Genomic DNA, 21267 nt, shown 5'->3' on the forward strand with positions numbered 1-21267 from the left:
GGTGGCTCCCCTCCGCCGGCAGCTCCCCAGCTGCGCGGCCGGGGCGGGGCGGGGCGGAGCTCCCCTCCCTCGCCGGGCGGGCGAGCCCGAGACACCGCTCTGCTGGCCCCGGGACCGGGTGTGGTCTCTGGACGCCGCGGCTGGGCCGGCTGCAGCCTCGGCTTGCCAGGCAGGTGAGTCCGGCGCCTTCCCTTGGACTTAACGGGCTTCCCCCCGCCGACCCCTCCTCGAAGTGACCGGCCCGGGAAAACAGGAGCCCGGCTTTGCCCCCCCGCCGTCCCCTCGGTATGATCTCGCCGGGCCTGGCTCAGCGCCCCTGGGAGAGCTCCCCGCCATGCCTGCCTCTGCCCCGACCCCGGGCTTCCATCCCGGTGCCTCCTTCGCGTAGTGTACAGCGCCGCGCGCAGAGCCCTATGCTTAGTGTACAGCGCCGCGCCCTGTGCCCAGGCCGCAAGGCGAATTCCAGCCCCAGGCGCCCCGCTGGGGAAAGCCGCGGGGTGTGTTTGTGGGAAACTTATTTCTGTGCACCGCCCTGTCTGCATCCGCCTTTCCCTTGCCCGTCTCCCAGTGCTGCACCACCTGCGGTTACAATGCCAGCGGGAGAGTGGATAGCGCAAAGGAGACGTAAAATAACGCCCCTGGTGAGATGTTGTCTTTGACACTTTTCTCTGGTGTTGGTCGGGGGAGCATGAGGAAAATAAGGCATCGCTATTGTTTGCAAAGGGGGTGGTGGGAAGTGCTGTTCACTGGGGAAGCTTCCGGCGGTGTCAGAGGGGATCGCCCTGTCTCTCCTGAGCACCAGTGGGGAACACCTGGGGAGGGAATCGCAGCTACCTTGATAACCCCCTGTGCTTGAGAAAAGAGGTGTAAGAGGCTAGCCGTTTTGTCCTGTCACATTTCATATGCCCCTATAAAGTGTGACTGAGTGCAGGAAGGGCAAGGCAGCTAGGAATGAGGACCTGCTTCAAGTGGGTCAAATTCATCCCAGATGTAACACTTTTGAGAATTCCCTGTTTCAAATGTACTGTATAGTTTACAATAATTGTATGTCTCTAGGAAATTAATTTTGGGAGGGTAATAATGAAAGAGAACTGCATAAATTTGATGCTGATGCTGTGTGTTTCTTACAAACCTGGCGCTTCAAGTGGCTTCAGTGCAAGAAGTGCAGGCTGGTTCCCAAAATATCTTGGTGGTCAGAAAGATTTTGTATTTCCTATTCCTTGTATGCAGCCAAAAGGTTCCAGGATAATTATAAAAGCTTTTTTATGCAAAGCATATAGTGAATGAGGTACTACAATGAGTTACAACAGATATTTCAATTTAATAAGGTTTAGAAGAGACACCTCTTGCAAGGCACATACAGAGAGAAGGTATTTGAGTATTTTATATTTCCTTGTTAAACATTCATAGTAAACATTGACAGTGAATTTATGAGTCTATCCTTCCACAAAGTTTACATCTTCATCGAATATCCTCTGTTGGCTTTAAACTGTGCAAGATGAGTAGGGTTCTGGGATCTGTTCTGTAACACTGAATAGCTCTGGCTTTCTGTCTCAGGATTTTATAACTCTTTGTAGCAAGAGTAAATCATGATACATCTTCTAAAGAAATATTTGCAAGAGTCAAATTGTCCTATGCAATCTCAGAGGCGCTTGTGCACATGCATTGTGAAACATTGCTAACGAAGTCATTAATTCACATTCTTAAATTATTTTGACATGGTAGTTGCTAAAACCACTCACTTTTTCACACACAAAAAAGTACAAGTATGGTATAATTTAATTGCTGTATTTAAATATTGACTGTGCTAAATGCAAAAAATATCTGTACCCAATTTTTTCTTAGAATTTACAAACTTTTAAAAATCCAGTGCCAGAGAGGGCTTTAAAAACTTATTTTGTCATTATTGACACACATTAATTGGAAAAATAAATAATGCAGATTTTATGCCTATTAACACTAAAATAATGAAGTCACATTTCCACCTATGAATTTTAAATCATATTATCACATTTCCACATATTTTGCCTTCTAATTCCACTTTTCCAATCTGCAGAATATAATGAGGGTCTCGGATCCCTAGCTAACAACAACATGAGTATCAGTTTTGAGGGTCTCAGTCTGTAGTCTTGCTGCACACTTCATCTAAATGTAAATCATTTTCTTAACTTATGTGCTTGAGATCTTCCAGAAATTTTCTTCTTCTACATTTTTGCCTCGTAAATCATGTCATAACCTCATTGTCTATGTATTTATTTTATTCACAGTCCAAAAGTAGTAACTAAGTATTGTAAATTCTGTTTGATCCTAGTGTAAGGTTGCTTATCATCATTTCCATTGCAGTAGTTTCCCAGACTTGTTTCCCTATGCAAGGGTGAGCAAACTTTTTACATTGGGACCCCCTTTTCGTTCCTGTAATTAGCTGGGTCTCCCCAGTCTGTCCAATAACAGAAATTTCCTTTGGTTTGGATTTTATGTTCTTTAGAAAAAAAAAAAAAACTAAACAAAAACCTTCTGCCATGTGCCAGTCTATGTGAGGCAGGAACATAAATTGCAATGGTGCAAGGACAATGCACACAATGGGAGAAAAGATACCAGGGGTCAGCAACCTGCGGCTCCAGAGTCATGCAGCTCTTTAAGAAGCCGCTTTTGGCTCCAAGCACTGCTGCTGCTGACTCATCTTGCACCTATGGTGGCTGGTGCTGCTTCTTAAACAAAAAAAAAAAAAATTCAGTTGCACACGGTTAAACCAACTGAATTCAGGTTCTTTTGTCTAAGCGGCAGCAGCCTCCGGAGCCTCTGAGCGCTCAGCTGCAGCAGGGAACCTTGGAGAAGAAAGATGCAGCAGGGCAAGGAGCTGCCTGTCCTGCCTGTTGGGGGAACGTGAAGCCTGCAGGAGAGCTGGGGGAGGGGTGGCAGAGCCTGCCCCTGCTGGAGCTGCACAGCTCTGCGGAGGAGGAGAAGGTGATGAGGAGCAGTGGGATGGGGAGGTGGCAGCTGCGGAGGAGCTGCGTGGGCTGAGGCAAGTTAATCCTGGGGATGGGGGGCAATTTGGAGCTGACAAGAGTTAAGCCTGGGGATGGGGGTGGGATTTGTGGGATGTGGAATAAAGCTTGGAGATAGGGGGCAGATTTGGGGGTGGAGGCAGGTTAAGTCTGGAGATGGAGGTAACTTAACTTTCCAACTGGTACAAATCAGCGTTTGGGAGGTGTTCTTAAAACAGGGATGATAAAAAATAAAGTATGACATTATTTATTAAGGATGGTCTCCTGTTCACATGCATAGTGGATCTTGAAGTATTGATTTTGTAACTGAATTTGAAAAAATGACTCTTCTCACTGTTTTGGTTGCAGACCCCTGCACTGTATGGATGGGGGCAAAGCATGTTTGAAGAGCCGTCCCTACCACCTTCCCTGGCCTTCCCAGACAGCTATTAAAACAAACAAACAAAAAAACCCCAAAACCCAAGAACAAAAACCAAAAAAAACCCCACTCTGTTTAAAGAGCCCTCCCAACTTCAGCAGTCCAAGGTAGTTCATCTTGCTGTTTCAAGAGCCTGGCCCAGGTTAGAAGGAAAAAACAAAAACAAACAACAGCTCCCTGCTGTTTAAAGACACTCCCCCACCCCAACCTTTTCCAGCTCTCCTGGGCATCCTTTTTAAAGTTAAATGAAAGAACTAAACCAAATATCAGCCTAATTGCACTTAAGGAAAAAAAAAAAAAGCCTGTCCTCGTTGGTAAAAGCTCACCTCTCTAACCCCCACTTGGCTGCTTCTGCAAAATCTGAGTCGGGGGTGGGGGCAGAAACAACAGCAGAGACTGAGGGGAGTAGGGAAGCGGGCAGGTGAGCCAAGAGAGGCTGCAGGGAGGTGAAGGAGGGCCCCCATGTGTCGGGGGCGGGGGGGGGGAAATGAAGCTGGCCCTCTGCCCACAGCAGGGAGACAGGCAGCGCGGCACACGAGCACAGTGCAGCTGTGCACAGAAGCTACAGGGAAGCAGCGGAGGGCCCCCATGGGGGGACCTGATTGTGCTGTGCACCCCTCTTGAAATTTTGCACTCCCCAGTTTGCTCACCTCAGCTCTATGTCACCCATCTCACAGGATCAATCTTTTTCCAAAAACAAGGTCTAATTTGTATTGATGTAAATTTCAGACTAGAAGAAAGCTCTGGGCAGTTTCCAAAGGGCAAGAATTAGATGGCAGTGGGGGAGGAATTCATTGTTATTACAGGCATTTGCTTTCTTTCAATGATTAAAAAAGCTAAAAGGCAATTTTATGATATCTCTGAGGCTTCATATAGGAAAGGGAGCAGGTGCATTCATGTCAATCTGGCAATAAAACAATAATTCTGCTTGCTTGTATTGCTAGGTAATTAATTTGCTTGGCCTATATACAGTAAACCCTCGAGTTACATGGGGTTGCATTCCTGCAGTCTCGGTGTAACTCAGATTTTAACTCAAGTGGGTGGAGAGACAGGAACCAGACTGCCCCCTGGTTTCCACCTCCCCTGGGCTTGCAAAAGCTGGGAAACTGACCAGCCTCCCAGAGTGGCAGGGAGCTTGTGTCAAAGTTTGACTCAGACTCACAATTTATCAGACCACTCTGTTTTATTAGCAAAGCTGCTCTGCTAATACATTTAGAAGTGAGCCCCTCGAGTGGGGCTTGTGTCTCTTAATTTATACAGTTTTGGAGAACAAGTTACAGAGAAGTTACAGACAAAAGAAGAAAAAGATTTTAGTCACCACCCTTCGAGATCCCTGAGACCAGTCACGTATCTTCAATTACCTGCCACCCTTAACAATCTCCTTTAACAGCTTCCAGTTAACTTAACTAATTGCCCTTTACACCTTCCATTCTGATGCCTGCTTCTTAGACGTGCTGGCTCCATCTTAATTGCTTCTCCATTCAAAAGCTAACTGTCCCTACGTGTGCTCCCTCAGATACTTTGTAACATGTTTTGGCATGCCCTCTCATATACAATGTATCCAGCATGTCCCCTTATACAACGTTATACTTATACAATGTTATACTTCCACAATTGGAACCAGGGGACAGCCTGGTTCCCCTCTCCCTACAGCTTGCGGGGCCTGGGAAATTGACTAGCCATGTGCTAGTCAGTTTCCTGGGTCCTGCAAGTGGTGGGGATATGGGAACAAAGTGGCAGCCTGGTTCCCAGCTCCCCAGGGAAACAGACCAGCTCAGTTTAGGGAGGCCATCCATCCTGTTTTCAGCAGGACAGTTCTGTATTTGGGACGCCAAAAAGGCATCCCGACTTATTTTATAGAAGGGGCCAATTGCCCTGTATTTCCTGGGTGCACACAGCTGCCTGGCAGAGATCATGTACTGTATGTCAGTACATGCTCTCCACAACAGAGGGAGCCAGACGAGGCTCAGGGAAGGTGTGGGGAGCGCTGCGGCTGCTCTGTCCCAGCTGCTCGGGAAATCAGGGATGTGGGGAGTGGGGTTCCCCCCCATCCTGTATGTGGCCATGGGAGATATGGTCCTCCTCGGTCAGTTTCCCAGTTCCCATCACCACAGGGCAGTGGGGAGCCAGGCTGCTACTTGGTTCCCAGCTGTCTGCCACTTGGGGGACCTGGGAAACTGACCAGCACAAGCTGAAAGCCTTTTCTCTGCCTTACCCCTGACAGCGGTGTGGCTGAGGGAAGGCGGGGAGAAGGGGCTCTTAGCCTGCCTCGCTGACAGCCAAAGAGCATGCTTAACTTGCTTTAAAGTGAGTTACGTGCAACATGAAGCCACATATTTTGAGGGTTTACTGTATGAAGTAAAACCGTAGAAAAATTGCTTTTGTTTTTGTCATTGTTGTCTTCCAAGCTCTCCTTTTTAATTCCTTTTAAATCCTTTAAAAATGTCTGTATATGTTCTTCCAAGTTTATTGGGCCTGATAATTCTCTCAGAATAATGTAGCCCTGTTGACTGTGGTAGAATTACACCTATTTCACATGCACCAGGGTGGGAAGGGGAAGAGAATCAATGTTCCTGATCCATCAACAAGCTCCACACAGATGGGTTTGCTGACTTGATGCTCTTTACAGGATCAGGATACTAGTGACATTCCAAGTCATTTCTGCCCCCAGGAGAGACTACCAACTGCATATTCCATGTGGTGTAATTTACAGATAGATATACTCTTATATGTAATCAAGATGGAATATTTATTAAATGGCTGATAGAAAAGAAGCTCTGTCCATGATGGCAAGGACTGGGTATTGAACATTGAAGAAGAAGAAGAAGAAGGATATGACTAAATAATCAAAACATCTCCACCCAATAGTTGTTGTAGTGACAAGGTTACATTCTGGTGCAGGAGTGTTAGTGTGTAGGTTTACCATGTTTGAACTTTCAAAAAAGAGGACACCAGAGAGTGGGATTGTGTCTATATCAGTATCTACCAACTCACGTTGTAGTAATGTACTATAGCATGTATAATAGACTGATACACTCTGGCTCAGGAGCGTCCTCTGTTTTGAAAGTTCAAATATGGTAACCATATGAGTGTGGTATCGCCCAGAACTTATGAATAGGGACAAATTCTCCGTCTTTGCAGTGAGACTGAACGAATGGGTGTTGTGTGAGTGTTCCAAAGGCACCACATGATGGAGTCCTAAGAATACAGTAAGTCCTCTATTTAACACACTCTGATTTAATGACTTCAGAAATAATGGACACTGTGCACCAGCTCCCCCTACAACCTTCACCTCCAAAGGAACGCCAGCAACTTGCCAGAGCTGGAGCGGCTGGGGCTGGAGGAGCTGCAGCTCTGAGCATTGCCAAGAGCCGCAGGCAGTGGAAGGAGCCAGGCCAGCGTGCAGCTCCTCTTCTGGTAATTGGGAGAGGGAGGTAGAGGTGTGAGGGGAAGAATGGAACAGGAGGGGTGAAGGGAAGTGTGGGGCGGAGGACGGGAGAGAGTGGTGGCTGGGAAGGTCAGTGCATCATCGTACAGTATCATCATTCGGATATCACAGACTTTTGGCATGAATGGATACCCTTTCTCTCCATTAGTCCATTAATTTGAGAGTTTACTTTGTAAGACTGGAATGAACCTCCTGCGTCATCAGGTCCAGGCCCAACCGCATCATAGAGTCCCAACCCATGCTGTCTTATTTCAGGTTGCAGAATACCATAAACTCATATCTGGCAGCCCTGGACTGGTAGGTTGCCAGGATATTCAAATATTGTGAATAATAGAGAGGTATACCTAGCAATGCATAACACTAAAGAAAAAAAGATTAGATATTAAGAAACAAACAAAAACATATGCAAAGTACTTTATTTACCAACAGCAGTAGTATTGTACACTATATACTCATAGGCTACATCTACACTGCATTCCACTTTCAGATGCTGAATGCAAATGATCGAGATCGAAAACGGAAATGAAATGCAGACTTACATATCTCACACCTCAATTCCATATTGTTGTGCGATCATGCTTCCAGAAGGACTTTTTCCGGAAGTAAAAACAGCCATGTAGGCAATGTTCTCTGACTCCAAAAGAGCCCTTCTTAATGAAACAAAGTAGGAAGAAAGGTTCTTTCGAACATGCTTTTTTTTTTTTTTTTCTTTCCAGGAACCCCCATCTACAAGTCCGTTATTGCTTCTGGAAAAGCATCTTCCAGAAGCGCAATTGCAAGATCATATGCAAATGAGACATGATATATGTAAATGTGCACGTCATTTGCATTTTCTATCTTGCTCATTTGCATTCTGCTTCCGAAAGCAGAATGCAGTGTAGCTGTAGCCATACTGCGTTTGCTATGTTTATTTGTCTTCACTTTCGCTATACTGTACTTCAGCGAAAACGTAACAAACGTTTATTTGAGAGTTCTGGATGATAGAATGTGGATATGAAAGAGTTTACTGCACCAGCAGCCCTACTCCAGCCAAAAGTCATCTCAGAGCTACTGTGATGGAGACTAGTCTAGGTGTACAGAGGGTGAAGATTCCCCCCACCTTACCCCTGCATGGATCCACGACTGTCCAGCCCCCTACGCAGCTGGAATGCATCTGTTCTGCTGTCCTGTAGGTCTACGCAATTAGGTTTTCAGCCAAATCTGGCTTCCTGGTCTCATCTGTCAACACCAAAATCATTTTTCTTTCTGTATTGAGATGTATAAAAGTGCCTTCTGAGGACCTATAGTGCTGTAGAGCCAAACATGTTTGGAACAAAAAAGCAGTCAAGTAGCACTTTAAAGACTAACAAAATAATTTATTAGGTGAGCTTTCGTGGGACAGACCCACTTCTTCAGACCATAGCCAGACCAGAACAAACTCCATATTGAAGGCACAGAGAAACAAAAACAGTAATCAAGGTTGACAAATGAGAAGAAAATTATCAAGGTGAGCAAATCAGAGAGCGGAGGGGCGGGGGAGGGGAAGTCAAGAATTAGGTTAAGCCAAGTATGCAAAAGAACCCCTATAGTGTCCCAGAAAATTTGCATCCCGGTTCAAATCACATGTTAATGTGTCAAATTTGAATATGAAAGAGAGTTCAGCAGCCTCTCTTTCCAAAGCAGAGTGAAAATTCTTCAATAAGATGCAAACTCTTTAGTCATTAACAGAATGACCCACTCCATTAAAATGTAGACTAACTGGTTTGTGGATCAGGAGTGTTTTGATGTCTGTTTTGTGCCCATTAACTCTTTGTCTGAGAGAGTTTGAAGTCTGTCCAATATACAAAGCATCTGGGCATTGTTGGCACATGATGGCATATATTTTAGTTGAGGAACATAAGAATGTGCCCGTGATTCTGTGAATAATCTGGTTAGGTCCAGTGGTGGTCTCTCCAGAATAGATATGTGGACACAGCTGGCAGTGGGCTTTTGTTTTGATAGTATATAGACTAGCACGGCTTTCTCTCTGTTACTAATCAAACATGTTTGGGTTTGCTGAGAATTATTAACATACACTGATTTGAACATGTGATTCTTGTCTCAGATCAGTGGACCAAGGCTAGCTCTCGCTAGGATTTTAACACCTTCATTTACTACACTAGTCTTCTGTTGTAACTTTGCAGACACTGAAATACAAACAGTAATCCCAAAGTAAGTGCAAATGTGAGGATAAAATAGTTCATTGTTGTTCCAAAAATCACCATGAAACAGCCCAGGATATTGAATGTTTCCTCTTACTGTAGGGGTTTAACATGGTGCATTATTATATAGAGAAAAAAGCTCTGCATAAGCTCAAGCTAAAGGGTCAGTGAAGAAGAGCACTTTGCACTCATTTTGCTATGACAAAGTTTGTCTCTTGTGGAAGGTGCATGGATGGGCGGATGGATTTCCTGTGGGCTCTCTTCTCCACCAGCCCAACAGAACTCACCAGAATCTCTTCCTCCCTCACTGCACAATTTTGGTTTCTGAAGCTTTTGTTTTCTTTATTATGCCCTTTAAATATGAATGTTTAACTGGTGCGCTCAATGGTAAACTTGGAGTTGAACTCTGTAGTTATGGGCTTTGGATATTACAGTGCAGAAGGCTAAAGATCTGCTTCAGCTAAATTTACAGTGGAGGCTTTTTATTTGAATTAAATATAAATATAATCATTGCAGTAATTTCTGTATAACTGAATTTGATATTACTTTAATTTTCTGTACCCATCAATTTTAAATGTCCATAGTAATGCAGAACATTGAACTGAAAATGCCTACATCAGTTAGATCAATGATCACGGAAGAAAGATGAAAATCTTGGTAGCTTTGTAAGGACTGGTGAGAGTCTCTTGTCATCTGGAGAACTGTGTAAGGCAGTTTGAGATTGTGGTATATAAATATTAGCTGGATGTTTCTACAAAGCAGACCAAAAGTGAGAGGATTAATAGTGGTGAGATTTAAATAGTCATTGGTAGGTTTCAAAGTTAACACCCCACTGTGATGAATGGGACAGTTCACATTTCTTACAAGTACTTCTAGACATAGTGCTTAGGCCAGTGGTTCCCAAACTTTTCGGCATTGTGCCCCTCGCTTTTGATTTTTGAGAAACCCTCACACCCCCACCTCTTCTTTACCGTCATCCAACCCCCCTTTTAACAAAAAACTAAATTAGTAATTTAAAATAAACACAAAAACTTGATATAACAATGTTGTTTAAAACTAAAAATAAACACAAATAGTTTTTCTTGGCTCCTTGTGGGTGCCTGGTGCAGCCCCAGCTGGCCAGCTGCCTCAGCTTCATGCCAGCTGACTGTGAGCCCAAGACCTGCACTGCCAGAGCTGCCCACCTGAGCCCAGCACCGCCAGGGCCAGCCACTTACCTACCAGCCACCCACGCCCCATGCTGGCAGGTCCAGCTGCCCCCCACCACCATCCCAAGCCCCACGTTGCTGGGGCCAGCTGCCTGCCTGCCAGCATGAGCCACTCCAGCCGCCTGCTGCTGGGGTCAGCAGCCCGCCCAAGCCCCGCACTGCTGCTCACCCACCAGCATGAGCCCCTTGCTGCTGCGGCCAGCTGCCCACCCATCAGCCCAAGATGCCCAAGCCACATGCTGCCAGGGCCAGCTGCCTGAACCCTGAAAGCCAACTGCCGGAGCCCCTCCCCTCTTACAAAGCCAGGCACCACCAGCCCCCTGCTCTTACCTCATCCCTATCCTCATCCCCCTCACCCAAGACAGGTGCCCCCAGTCCTCCATCTTACCTCCTCCTCCCCCCAACCCACACTCACTCTCCTTTGCAGGAGGCAGCTAGCTCCATGTGGATCTTAGCCAGCTGCCTGCTTTTCATAGTGACTGCTCTGGGTCACCCATGTAAAATGGCAGGGGCTGAAAGCAGGTAGCAAAGGCTGGCTCTTTCTTGGGGTGGGGGAAATGATGGGGGGGGCTGGGTTGCCTCATGCCCCACCAGTTTGGGAAACCATGTGAGCAGGCTCATGGAAGTCAGTGGAACTACAATTGGAAGTAAGCATAATATTCAGTAATAATGTAATTGGAGATGTACATCTCCTAGAACTGGAGGGGACCTTGGGAGGTCATCTAGTCCAGTCCCCCTGCCCTCTTGGCAGGACCAAGCACCACCCCTGACATCTATTTGCTGCAATCCCTACATGGCCTCTTTGAGGCGTGAGCTCACAACCCTGGGTTTAGCAGGCTAATGCTCAAACCCCTGAGCTATTCCTCCCCTTTTATTTTTGCCCTGGATACCTAAATAGCCCTCCCAAAGACTGAGCTTACAACCCTGGATTTAACAGGCCAGTGCTCAACCGACTGAGCTATATCTCTTCCCTCATAAGTACTGGCAAGGCCCAAGCCCTTATTCTAGAACAAAAGAAGAAGAGCCATTTTTTCCCAATTGGTAAAAAACTCAATAATTCAAGAGTCTCAATGCATGTGAATACGAAACTGCCCTTAATAAATAACGTGAAACAATGCTTTTTGTAACCCTATTTTAAGAACAGCGTACACACAATGATTTGTAATATGATACTTGTTTACTGCAGGATGTTCGCAAACTTTTTACATATTCTCTTTCCTCACACTTTATGTGTTTGTACCACTGTCTTCCCAACTTTCACTCCCAATCCTCTCTCTGGAGGATGCTAAGGGGAGTTGTCCAACATTTCAAGATCACATATCGTTTGCTATTTACATATGAGTTGTTCATGTTGGGGCTTTTAGACGTTCACTGTTTATAAAAAAATAATCAGGAGGGTTTTTTTTTTATTTTTTTAAAGTTTGCAGTAATGGGGTTGGGAGCCCCAAAGAAGTCCTTAAATTGCTGCATACAACTCCAGAGCCGCAGGTTGCAGATCCCTGTTCTAGAGAGAAATAATTCCATTCATGATAGTATATCAAGGGAAATTCTTACATATTTTGTTGTTACTTAAGTTTAAAAGAACCCTGGGTCAAATCCTGGAACTATTGAAGTTGAGGAGAATTTTGACATCTGTGGAACCAGGATTTCAGTCCATATTCACTTTGGCTGTTTCTACACATGCCACTTTTTCATGCTAATAAATGTCCCAAAATATGCTAATGAGGTATGTATGTAAATTTCTGATGCCTCATTAGCATAAGGTCACATGATTTGGAGTTCGGAAGACACTCTTCTGGACTCCAAAACTGTGTGTAGAAGCGCAGCCCCCGGGGAAGACCTTCCGGAGACATCCCCCTCCCTCGGAGGCTGCACTTCTACATGTAGTGTTGGAGTTCGGAAGAGCATCTTCTGGTCTCCAAATCATGTGACCTTGTGCTAACAAGGCACTGGGAATTTACATACGTGCCTCATTCACATATTTCAGAGAAAGTGGCATGTGTAGAAACAGCCTGTGAGATGTATTATAAAGCTGTTATTCATGTTGAGTAACTTACAGCACCAGAAGAGTAAGGTTGGGAATACTGTTGGAGTAAATTAGTAGTAGGCATCCTTCAATCCCTAGGGATCATGGGTTTGTGCCCCAGTTGGACTGATTCGAGCAGCGTCTCCTGTGGCTGTGCAGTCCAATCCAGGAGTTTCAGTCCTTTCCGCGCTGTGAGCAGCAGTAGGCAGATGTCACTCTGGTAAGTTTGAAAGAGGAGTCCTCACGGCACCAGATTTTTCAATCCCTGGCCCATTCTTGCAAAAGAGTGGGGGCTGTGTGGATGCTTTCTATCAAAAGAGCGGATCAGATTTTTTGATCCGCCTTTTTGTGTGTAGAAGCACTCTTTCGAAAGAGATTTTTTTAGGAGAGTTTTTCTGGAAGAACTTCTTTCAAAAGATCTCCGTAGTGTAGACTTAGCCTATGAGGCCAATTTTCACTCATAATGTGCCAGGGTTTTACTCCGTGACTAGACAGAATCCTGACCTAAACAGATGCTGTTAAGATACTGGTCCCTGTACTGGTTCTCTGTTCCTTTCCATTTATGTGATGGCCAGTTCTCAATTTAAGATCACAGAGGTTGTCAGCACAAGTACGTTGCACTAAGTAGCTGTGTTTGGATTTTGGAATACTCCAATTGCAAGGCTCTGGGAGTGTTTTGTTTAAAATGTTCATTTGCTAATAATAGCTCCGTCAGGCTGTCCTGCTCTCACTAAAGAGCATGACTACTACCTGCAGGGCAATCCTGTTAAAAAGCAGGATACACACTCCCCTCATCCCTCCCTCCATATTAGTTGTCAGTTCTGTACTTAGATTTTAGCTGCCAGCTGTCAAGTGTGAACTCCTCACACGCTACACAAATAGCAGGGACATACCACAACTTTGGAGGAGCCATGTGGAGCCAGGTGGGGAGTCTGCTGGCCCTGTGCCAACAAGACTATAAACTTAACTCACAATCAAAGACAGTCTCCTGGAGTACTCAAATCTGTCTTCCTTCCTTCCTTGTTGGGCAGCACATAACACCTTCTGTTGGAGACTTACATATTAAGGTAATTAATAGCACTCTGCTGTTTGGTGACTTGCACAGTTAGAGATGCTTCTAAAGCAGTTCTCAAATATTACTGTACAATATGGGATACAGATATTATACCTGATGATACTAGATTTTATTGTACGATTGTGATCTGGGGCATGCATTAAACATGGAATGCATCTGTACAATTCTAATACCTTGTGATCCAGACTCATTTCAGCTATCTATTTGAGGATATTCATTTGACACATGGGGAACTGGCATGAGCTGGGCCCATCATAGGATCAAAGCCAACAGCATTCAGAGCTAGACTTCAAATATCCCTGTGTTTGTCAATCTGTTTGGAACTGAAGTTTGAGTTTAGGCTCATCTCAAATTGTTTTTAAAACTTTCATATAGTTTTCATTGATACTACAAATGTGTTTGGTATTACAGTTCAAGTTTGACACAATCACACCATTGTCAAACAAACCAGTTAGTCTACATTTTCATTGCGTGGGCCATTCTGTTAATGACTTAAGAGTTTGCGTCTTATTGAAGAAGAATTTTCAGTCTGCTTTGGAAAGAGAAACTGCTGAACTCTTTCATATTCAAATTCGACACATTAACATGTGGTTTGAACCGGGATGCAAATTTTCTGGGACATTTTAGGGGCTCTTTGCATATTTGGCTTAATCTGATTCTTGACTCCCCACCTCACTGCCCCTCTGCTCTCTGATTTGCTCACCTTGATAATTTTTTTTCTGATTTGTCAACCTTGATTACTGTTTTTGGTTCTCTGTGCCTTAAATATTGAGTCTGTTCTGGTGTGGCTATGGTCTGAAGAAGTGGGTCTGTCCCACGGAAGCTCACCTAATAGATTATTTTGTTAGTCTTTAAAGTGCTACTTGACTGCTTTTGTGTTTTGTCAAACAAGGTCTGATTTCTTTTGAACGATCTGCTAATGTCCTAAGGTGTCGTGCAAAAGAACTTTGGTGGGAGGAGAGTGACTATACGACTATAGAAGTGACTGTCGGAAGGAATTTCTGGCAAAACTTCTGTCGAAAGTTCGCATATACACATAAAAGCAGACAGAAAGAGCAATTGTCTCTCTCGACAGGGAGCAGCCAGACTGCCTGGCCCCCTCTTGATAGAATGGCTGATCAGAAGATCTGCAAACAGGGCTGCCCGATGAACTGGAAGCCCTGTCTGTCGACAAAAGGGCCCCAGAGTGTCTACACGGCTGTTTTGTTAGCAGAACACTGTTGAAGGAGGTGTAAAACTTTAACGAGGAGAGGTGTAACCCTGCTGGCGGATGTGCCGGGTTTTGTCAGCAAACTGTTGATAATGCGCATTTTGTGTGTAGATGCTCTGTAGTTTTTCCCAACAAAAGCCCAGTTTTGCCAAGAAAAGCCTGTCATGCAGACATATCCTACTTCCCTGCAGAGGCAGATTCAGAAAAGGCGGGGCCCTGGGACAACACAGTCATAAGCCCTCCCCAATATATTAAAATATTAATGTAAAATGATTATTGTGCTTTAAAATCTGTTCCAGCTTCTTATTACTCCTGATGCATCATAACATTGCACTTAATTTTAAAATAAGAATTGCGTGACACATTTCTTTTGTTCCACTGAAGTGAACTGTTAAACAAAAGGGAGTTATGGAGCCTTGGGGATCCTCACACCTGGGGGCCTAGGGCAATGACCCCTTTTGCCTTTATGTTAATCTGTCACTGCTTGGACCTGCCAGCAACCAGCGCTGATCTAGTAAAGTCTTGGTAGCACTTAACATTTAAGCAGAGAAAGCCCAGGCCAGCCTCATTGGCTAGTGATAGTTTTCCTCCTCCATGGAGAGGCATCAGGGCAGACCAAGCCCCACAATCTCACTAGTCCACTGGCCTGACTCAGCAGAGGGAAGAGGCAGAGCAATTGTGGAGAGGGATGGGGCTTGGATCCTGGAGGTTGTTTCAGCCGTTCCCTGAGCTGGAAGGGAGATGTGGCCCATGCCCCTCTGGAGTCCTCTTTACTGGTCACCTCTGGACCCTATCAAATTACAACCATGAAGAACTTGTCACAGACTTTGAAATCAGGTCTGCTGTGTGCTTTTAACCTATACTATACAGAGTTCCTGGGGTGGGGGGAAACCAGTGTTTCTCAAACTAGGGGTCCTGACGCAAGAGGGAGTTGCGGGGAAGGGGGAATCACAAGTTTATTTTAGGTGGGTTGTGGTGTTGCCACCCTTTCTTCTGCAGTGCCTTCAGAGCTGCGTGACTCAGAGCAGTGACTGATGGCCAGGTCTTGCTCCGAATGTGGACCTGTGCCACCAGCAGTTAGGATGGCAATACTATACCATGCCATCCTTACTTCTGCACTGCTGCTGGTGGCAGCTCTGCCTTCAGAGCTGGGCTCTCAGCCAGCAGCCACTGCTATCTAGCTGCCCAGCATTGCAGCCTGCAGCAGCGCAGAGTCCACAACTCCCCTACAATAACAGTACAACCCTCCTCCTGTTTTGGATCAGGGCCTCTGCAATGAAAACACTGTGAAATTTCAGATTTAAATAGTTTAAATAATGAAATTTGCATTTTAAAAATGCTTTGACCATGCAATTGGCCAAACCAGGCTGTGAATTTGGTAGGGCCGTAGGTATGAGACTGTTGGGATTGATGCTCTGCACTGTCACATGAGACCTGTGAGACCATTAGCAGGGTGGGCTTCAAGTCTTTAGGGCAGGAAAGGCTACTTATTACTATGAAGGGAGAAACCCTCTGGCCCTCTCGGAGCACTCCAGCTAATCTTTGTTGGGCACTGTAGCCTACAGTGAGGTAGGATCTTAAACGATGCGGAAGAAAGGTAAGTTCCTTGAGACACACACATTCAAAAAGATAGTAGAATTAACAATGTTACCATCTTAGTTTTTTCCCTATTAAATCATAATAAGTCTGAGATGACTAAGCAAAATTTAGTTCCCAGCGCTGTTGTGAGCAGATGGCATTCTGCGTGTAATCAGGCTTTCCATACTGATAACTGCTCATACAGATCTGATAAACTATTGTGACAGGGTTTGTGGCTTTCAGGTTAATTATAGAAGCTAGTTTGGTACCATACTCGCAGTTAAACCTAATAAAATTACCCATTGATTTTTGTGCAGCCATGTCCCCCCAGGGGATTTATTCATTCAGGGATAAAAATTGTTCCACGCTTGTCTGATTTGTTTAAAGATCATGTGTTGCCCTTAATTAGAGAGAGTCCGAGATGCCTCAAACGTAGACAAAACTTTCCATTATTGCTAAGTAGAGGACCAAGCCTTCCAAATAGTTCATGTTCTACCTGTCGTGGTCTTTATACCTCAAGTACTTCAAACAATTCCAACTTCTGTCTTATCTTCAATCAAAAATGAGTTGAAATAGCTGCACTGTTAAGTTTATTTAGTGTGGCAGAAAGCCCAGAGTCAATTTAACAATATTTTAGCTGGACGCTGAACATCAAAGCTTAGATACCAAGCTGGAAAATGAAAAGCCAAGCAGTTTTTTACTGAGCTTTTTTTTTTTTTTTCTTTCTCACTAAGGTACAGGGAGTCTGTCACCATCTCCGTTGCCAGATCTGATCAGCATTACGCATGTCCAGGAGGGAATGGGTTTTGCCTTTTCCATTGAATGAATTGCTACAGTTTTCTCTTAAGAGCCATGTTTCTCAGATTACACTGAGTGAATCTCACAAACATAACAAGTCAGGCTGGGAAATCAGATGTGATCACACACCACCCTATCTTTAACTTTCTACAGAAGGCTCTAGGTGACAGGCCTGTCCTTTCCTATAGACAGCCTCCTAACCTGTGAAAGATCTCACCAGCAATCGCAGGCTACACCACAAAACAAAAAGCAGTCAAGTAGCACTTTAAAGACTAGCAAAATAATTTATTAGGTGAGCTTTTGTGGGACAGACCCACTTCTTCAGACCATAGCCAGACCAGAACAGACTCAATATTTAAGGCACAGAGAAACAAAAACAGTAATCAAGGAGGACAAATCAGAAAAAAATGATCAAGATGAGCAAATCAGAGAGTGGAGGGGTGGCGGGGGGGATGTCAAGAATTAGATTAAGCCAAGTATGCAGACGAGCCCCTATAATGACTCAGAAAATTCCCATCCTGGTTCAAACCACGTGCTAATGTGCTGAATTTGAATATAAAAGCCAGCTCAGCTGTTTCTCTTTGAATAGTGGTGCAAAAATGTTTTTCAGTAACACGCATACTCTTAAGTCATTGACAGAATGCCCCATTCCATTAAAATGTTGACTAACTGCTTTGTGGATCTGGAGTGTTTTGATGTCTGTTTTGTGCCCATTAACCCTTTGTCTAAGGGAGTTAGAAGTCTGTCCAATATACAAAGCATCTGGGCATTGTTGGCACATGATGGCATATATGATGTTAGTAGAGGAGCATGAGCAAGTGCCCGTGATTCTGAGAGTAACCTGGTTAGATCCAGTGGTGATATTTCCAGAGAAGATATGTGGACAAAGCTGGCAGCGGGCTTTGTTGCAAGGAAAGGTTCCAGGACTGGTATTCCTGGGGTATAGACTGTGGCTGTTTGTGAGGATCCTCATGAGGTTGGGAGGTTGTCTGTAGGAGAGAACAGGCATGTCACCCAGGGTCTTCTGGAATGTGGCATCCTAATTAAGGATAGGTTGTAGGTCTTTGATAATTCGTTGCAGTGATTTGAGTTGGGGGCTGTAGGTGATGACCAGTGGTGTTCTGTTCTTGGCTTTTTTGGGCCGATCTTGGAGTAGCTGGTCTCTGGGTATTCGTCTGGCCCTGTCGATTTGTTTTTTCACTTCTCCTGGTGGGTAATTCAGGTTTATGAATATTTGGCAAAGATCTTGTAGTTTTTGGTCTCTGTCAGTTGAATCAGAGCAAATGTGATTATATCTAAGATCTGCTCTGATCCAACTGACAGAGACCAAAAACTAGAAAATCTTTACCAAATATTGATAAACCTGAATTACACAGAGCAAGGATCTGATACAAGTCAGAATCTTGTTCATGATTTTGAATTTCCTTTTATATGCATTGTCACAACTTTAATTCATATATTATGTGTTCCTTTCTCCCTTCATTTGAAATTATAGTTAAATAAGAATTTTAAAGAGAAAAAGAGAGGCAAGTGGTGGAAAAACGACTTCCACACAGAAGGATGCTGAGGTTATGGAAGTGCCAGATTTACAGCTGTCAGATCAACTCCCTGGTAATGTTTCCATGGAACAAAAGTGCTGGATCCCTCACACAGTTAAAGACCAAGGGAGTATAATGGCTCCTATCTGTCATTGGTACTCGAATGCCAGGTTATGGAAAGAAAATGCTTGCTGACAAGCTGCTCTGAAAAGGTTATAGTCTTTGAAACTGTTACCATCTCCTGTGCAACTCAGTGCAATCAATAATAATGTCTACGATGGGATATACAAACTCCAGGTGACATTTCAGATTTTGTTTTGGGGGGCGGGGAGCAAATATAACATTGATTCCAGGGGCTACTTAGGTGTTAAACTCCAGCGTTTTGGCAGATAACTTAGCAATTAGCTGACAGGAACTCTGTACTAATTTGTGTATAAAAGAAAGAAAAATTAAATTAAATTAAATTAAATATTAGTCCGACTCAGCTCTAATAATTCATTCTGACATCTTGCTGTAGCCACACTTGGCCAGAACTTCGAAATGGACATGCAAATGGCCATTTTGAAGATTGCTAATGAGGCACCGAATTGAATATTCAGCGCCTCATTAGCATTAGGACGCTTCCGGCCACAGCACTTCGAAAGCGCCGCTTTCAAAAGCGCGTGGCTTGGCGTGGCTACACGGGGGTCCTTTTTGAAAGGACCCCGCACCTTTCGAAATCCCCTTATTCCTCTCGGGAAATATCTAGTAAATATCTAGATGAGTTGACATACCCCCTCAAAGACCTGTGTACCCCCAAGTGTATTCGCATCCCTGGTTGAGAAAGACTGCCCTAAATGACTTGTCACATGGGAATAAGGGGATTTCGAAAGGAGTGGGGTCGAAAGGAGCATCTTAATGCTAATGAGGCGCTGAATATTCAATTCAGTGGCTCATTATAATCTTCAAAATACCCATTTGCATGGCCATTTCAAAGTTTTGGCCAAATGTGGCCACAGCCCATGTGACAAGTTACTTAGGGCAGTCTTTCTCAATCAGGGGTGCGAATACACTTGGCGGTACACAGGTCTTTACTATTTACTAGTGTTCTGTATATAGCCTGTTGTAGAACTAGGCACGGTCAGTACAGTCTGAAAGTTAATTCAAACAGTGACTTACTTCTACTGCTTCATATGCGTTATGCTGAAATGGAAGTACAATATTTTGATTCCAGTTCATTGACTTGATAACAAGATGGTAGAAAATCAGCAAGTTTTCAGTAGCGGTCTTCTGTGATATTTTTTTGCATGGTTTTGTAAGGAAGCAGTTTTCAAGTTGGGGTAGCTTGGTGGTGTGCAAAACAAATCTGACTCCTGAAAAGGGTGCAGTAATCTGGAAAGGTTGAAGGGCACTTGTTTCAAGACCTCAGATTACCTTAGGACCATGTTTCTCAACTGGTGTTACACGTACCTTTAGGGGTATGCAAGAGAAGTCTGGGGGAACTTTTTTATTTTAAAAAAAGGGAAAAACTTTATTTAAAAAAAAAAAGGTTGAGAAACACTGACTCAGGGGACGCTGGTTAGGTTTAAAATTTTAATACATATTCTTATTTTGTTACTAGTTCTGTGGAGAGAGAGACCCCATCAGGACTTCTGGGTTTTATCTCAGCACTGGGAGGGAAGTGGAGTTTAGTGGGCTACAGCAGGGGCAGATACATCTGAGTTCTGCATAAGAACATTGGAATGGTGAAAGGTCCATGTAGCCCAGGATCTTGTCCTCTAACAGCAGCCAGTGCCAGGTGCTTCAGAGGGAATGAACAGAAGAGGCAATTGTCAAGTGATCCATCCTCTGTCACCCACTCCCATCTTATGGTTCACAGAACGTGATATTAGATCCCTGCCCATCCCGGCTAATAGCCATTGATGGACCTACCCTCCATGAACTTATCTAGATCTCGTTGGAACCCCGTTACCTTTTTGGTCTTTGCAGCATTTCTTGGCAAAGAATTCCACAGCTTGACTATAAAAACATGCTTCTTTTGTTTTAAATCTGCTGCCTGTTAATTTCATATATATTAAAAATGCATACACTTGGACTGAGGTTGAGAAGGAAATAGGAGAGAGACTTGTTAAAAATCTCTGGGAAAAGATAAAAAGGGTAAAAACAAGGGGGATGTCATGATAGGTGTCTACTACAGACCACCTAACCAGGAAGAGGAGGTGGATGAAACTTTTTTTTTTTAAACAACTAATTAAATCATCCAAAGCACAGGACTTGGTAGTGATGGGGGACTGTTGAAGCAAAAGACCTCTCTGTGTTTAGGCGGCTAACATTCAGCTTTATTGAATTCAATAAGGCAACAGATGAGCCAAATGGGACACCAGTAAAACCAGGTCCAGCAAGGCTGCTTGATGCAGATAACTCTGGTATTTTATACCCTTACACAAACAAGTCCAGAGCCAGAAGCAATTAGCTAGAGAAACATCAATCATTTTCAGAGAGAGAACTGTTATCAGCAAGGAGGAACAGTTCATTAACACATTCCGCTTAGCTCATCCTCCCTGCCATTCCCAAATAGGTGAGGAAAAGTTCAAGCTCTGGTGTACGTGCAGAAATAAGAAACAAGAAATGGCTTCTGTATAAGATGGCTTCCACAGGGACATCAACTACCCTGGCATTGGTTGGGAAAATAATACAGCCGGGCACCAACTACCAAACAAGTTCTTGGAATGCACCAGAGACAAACTTTTATTTCAGAGGATGGTGAAAGCTACTGGGGGTGTGGGGTGGGGGAAGTGGTTCTA

The 21267-nt window shown here is 44.3% G+C and overlaps 1 protein-coding gene across 1 annotated transcript in view; it reads left to right on the plus strand.

Moving 5' to 3' along the window:
• The first annotated feature begins 582 nt into the window (after positions 1–582).
• The window catches only part of CRACDL (CRACD like), a 107478-nt gene continuing 86793 nt past the window's right edge, over positions 583–21267 (plus strand). Inside the window, exons 1-2 of the mRNA XM_074991668.1 lie at positions 583–641; positions 6674–6840. The gene's annotated coding sequence lies outside the window, so the exon portion shown is untranslated. The remainder of the gene's footprint in view (positions 642–6673; positions 6841–21267) is intronic.

Source organism: Carettochelys insculpta, chromosome 1 (assembly GCF_033958435.1).
Source record: "Carettochelys insculpta isolate YL-2023 chromosome 1, ASM3395843v1, whole genome shotgun sequence".
Lineage (NCBI taxonomy): Eukaryota > Metazoa > Chordata > Testudines > Carettochelyidae > Carettochelys > Carettochelys insculpta.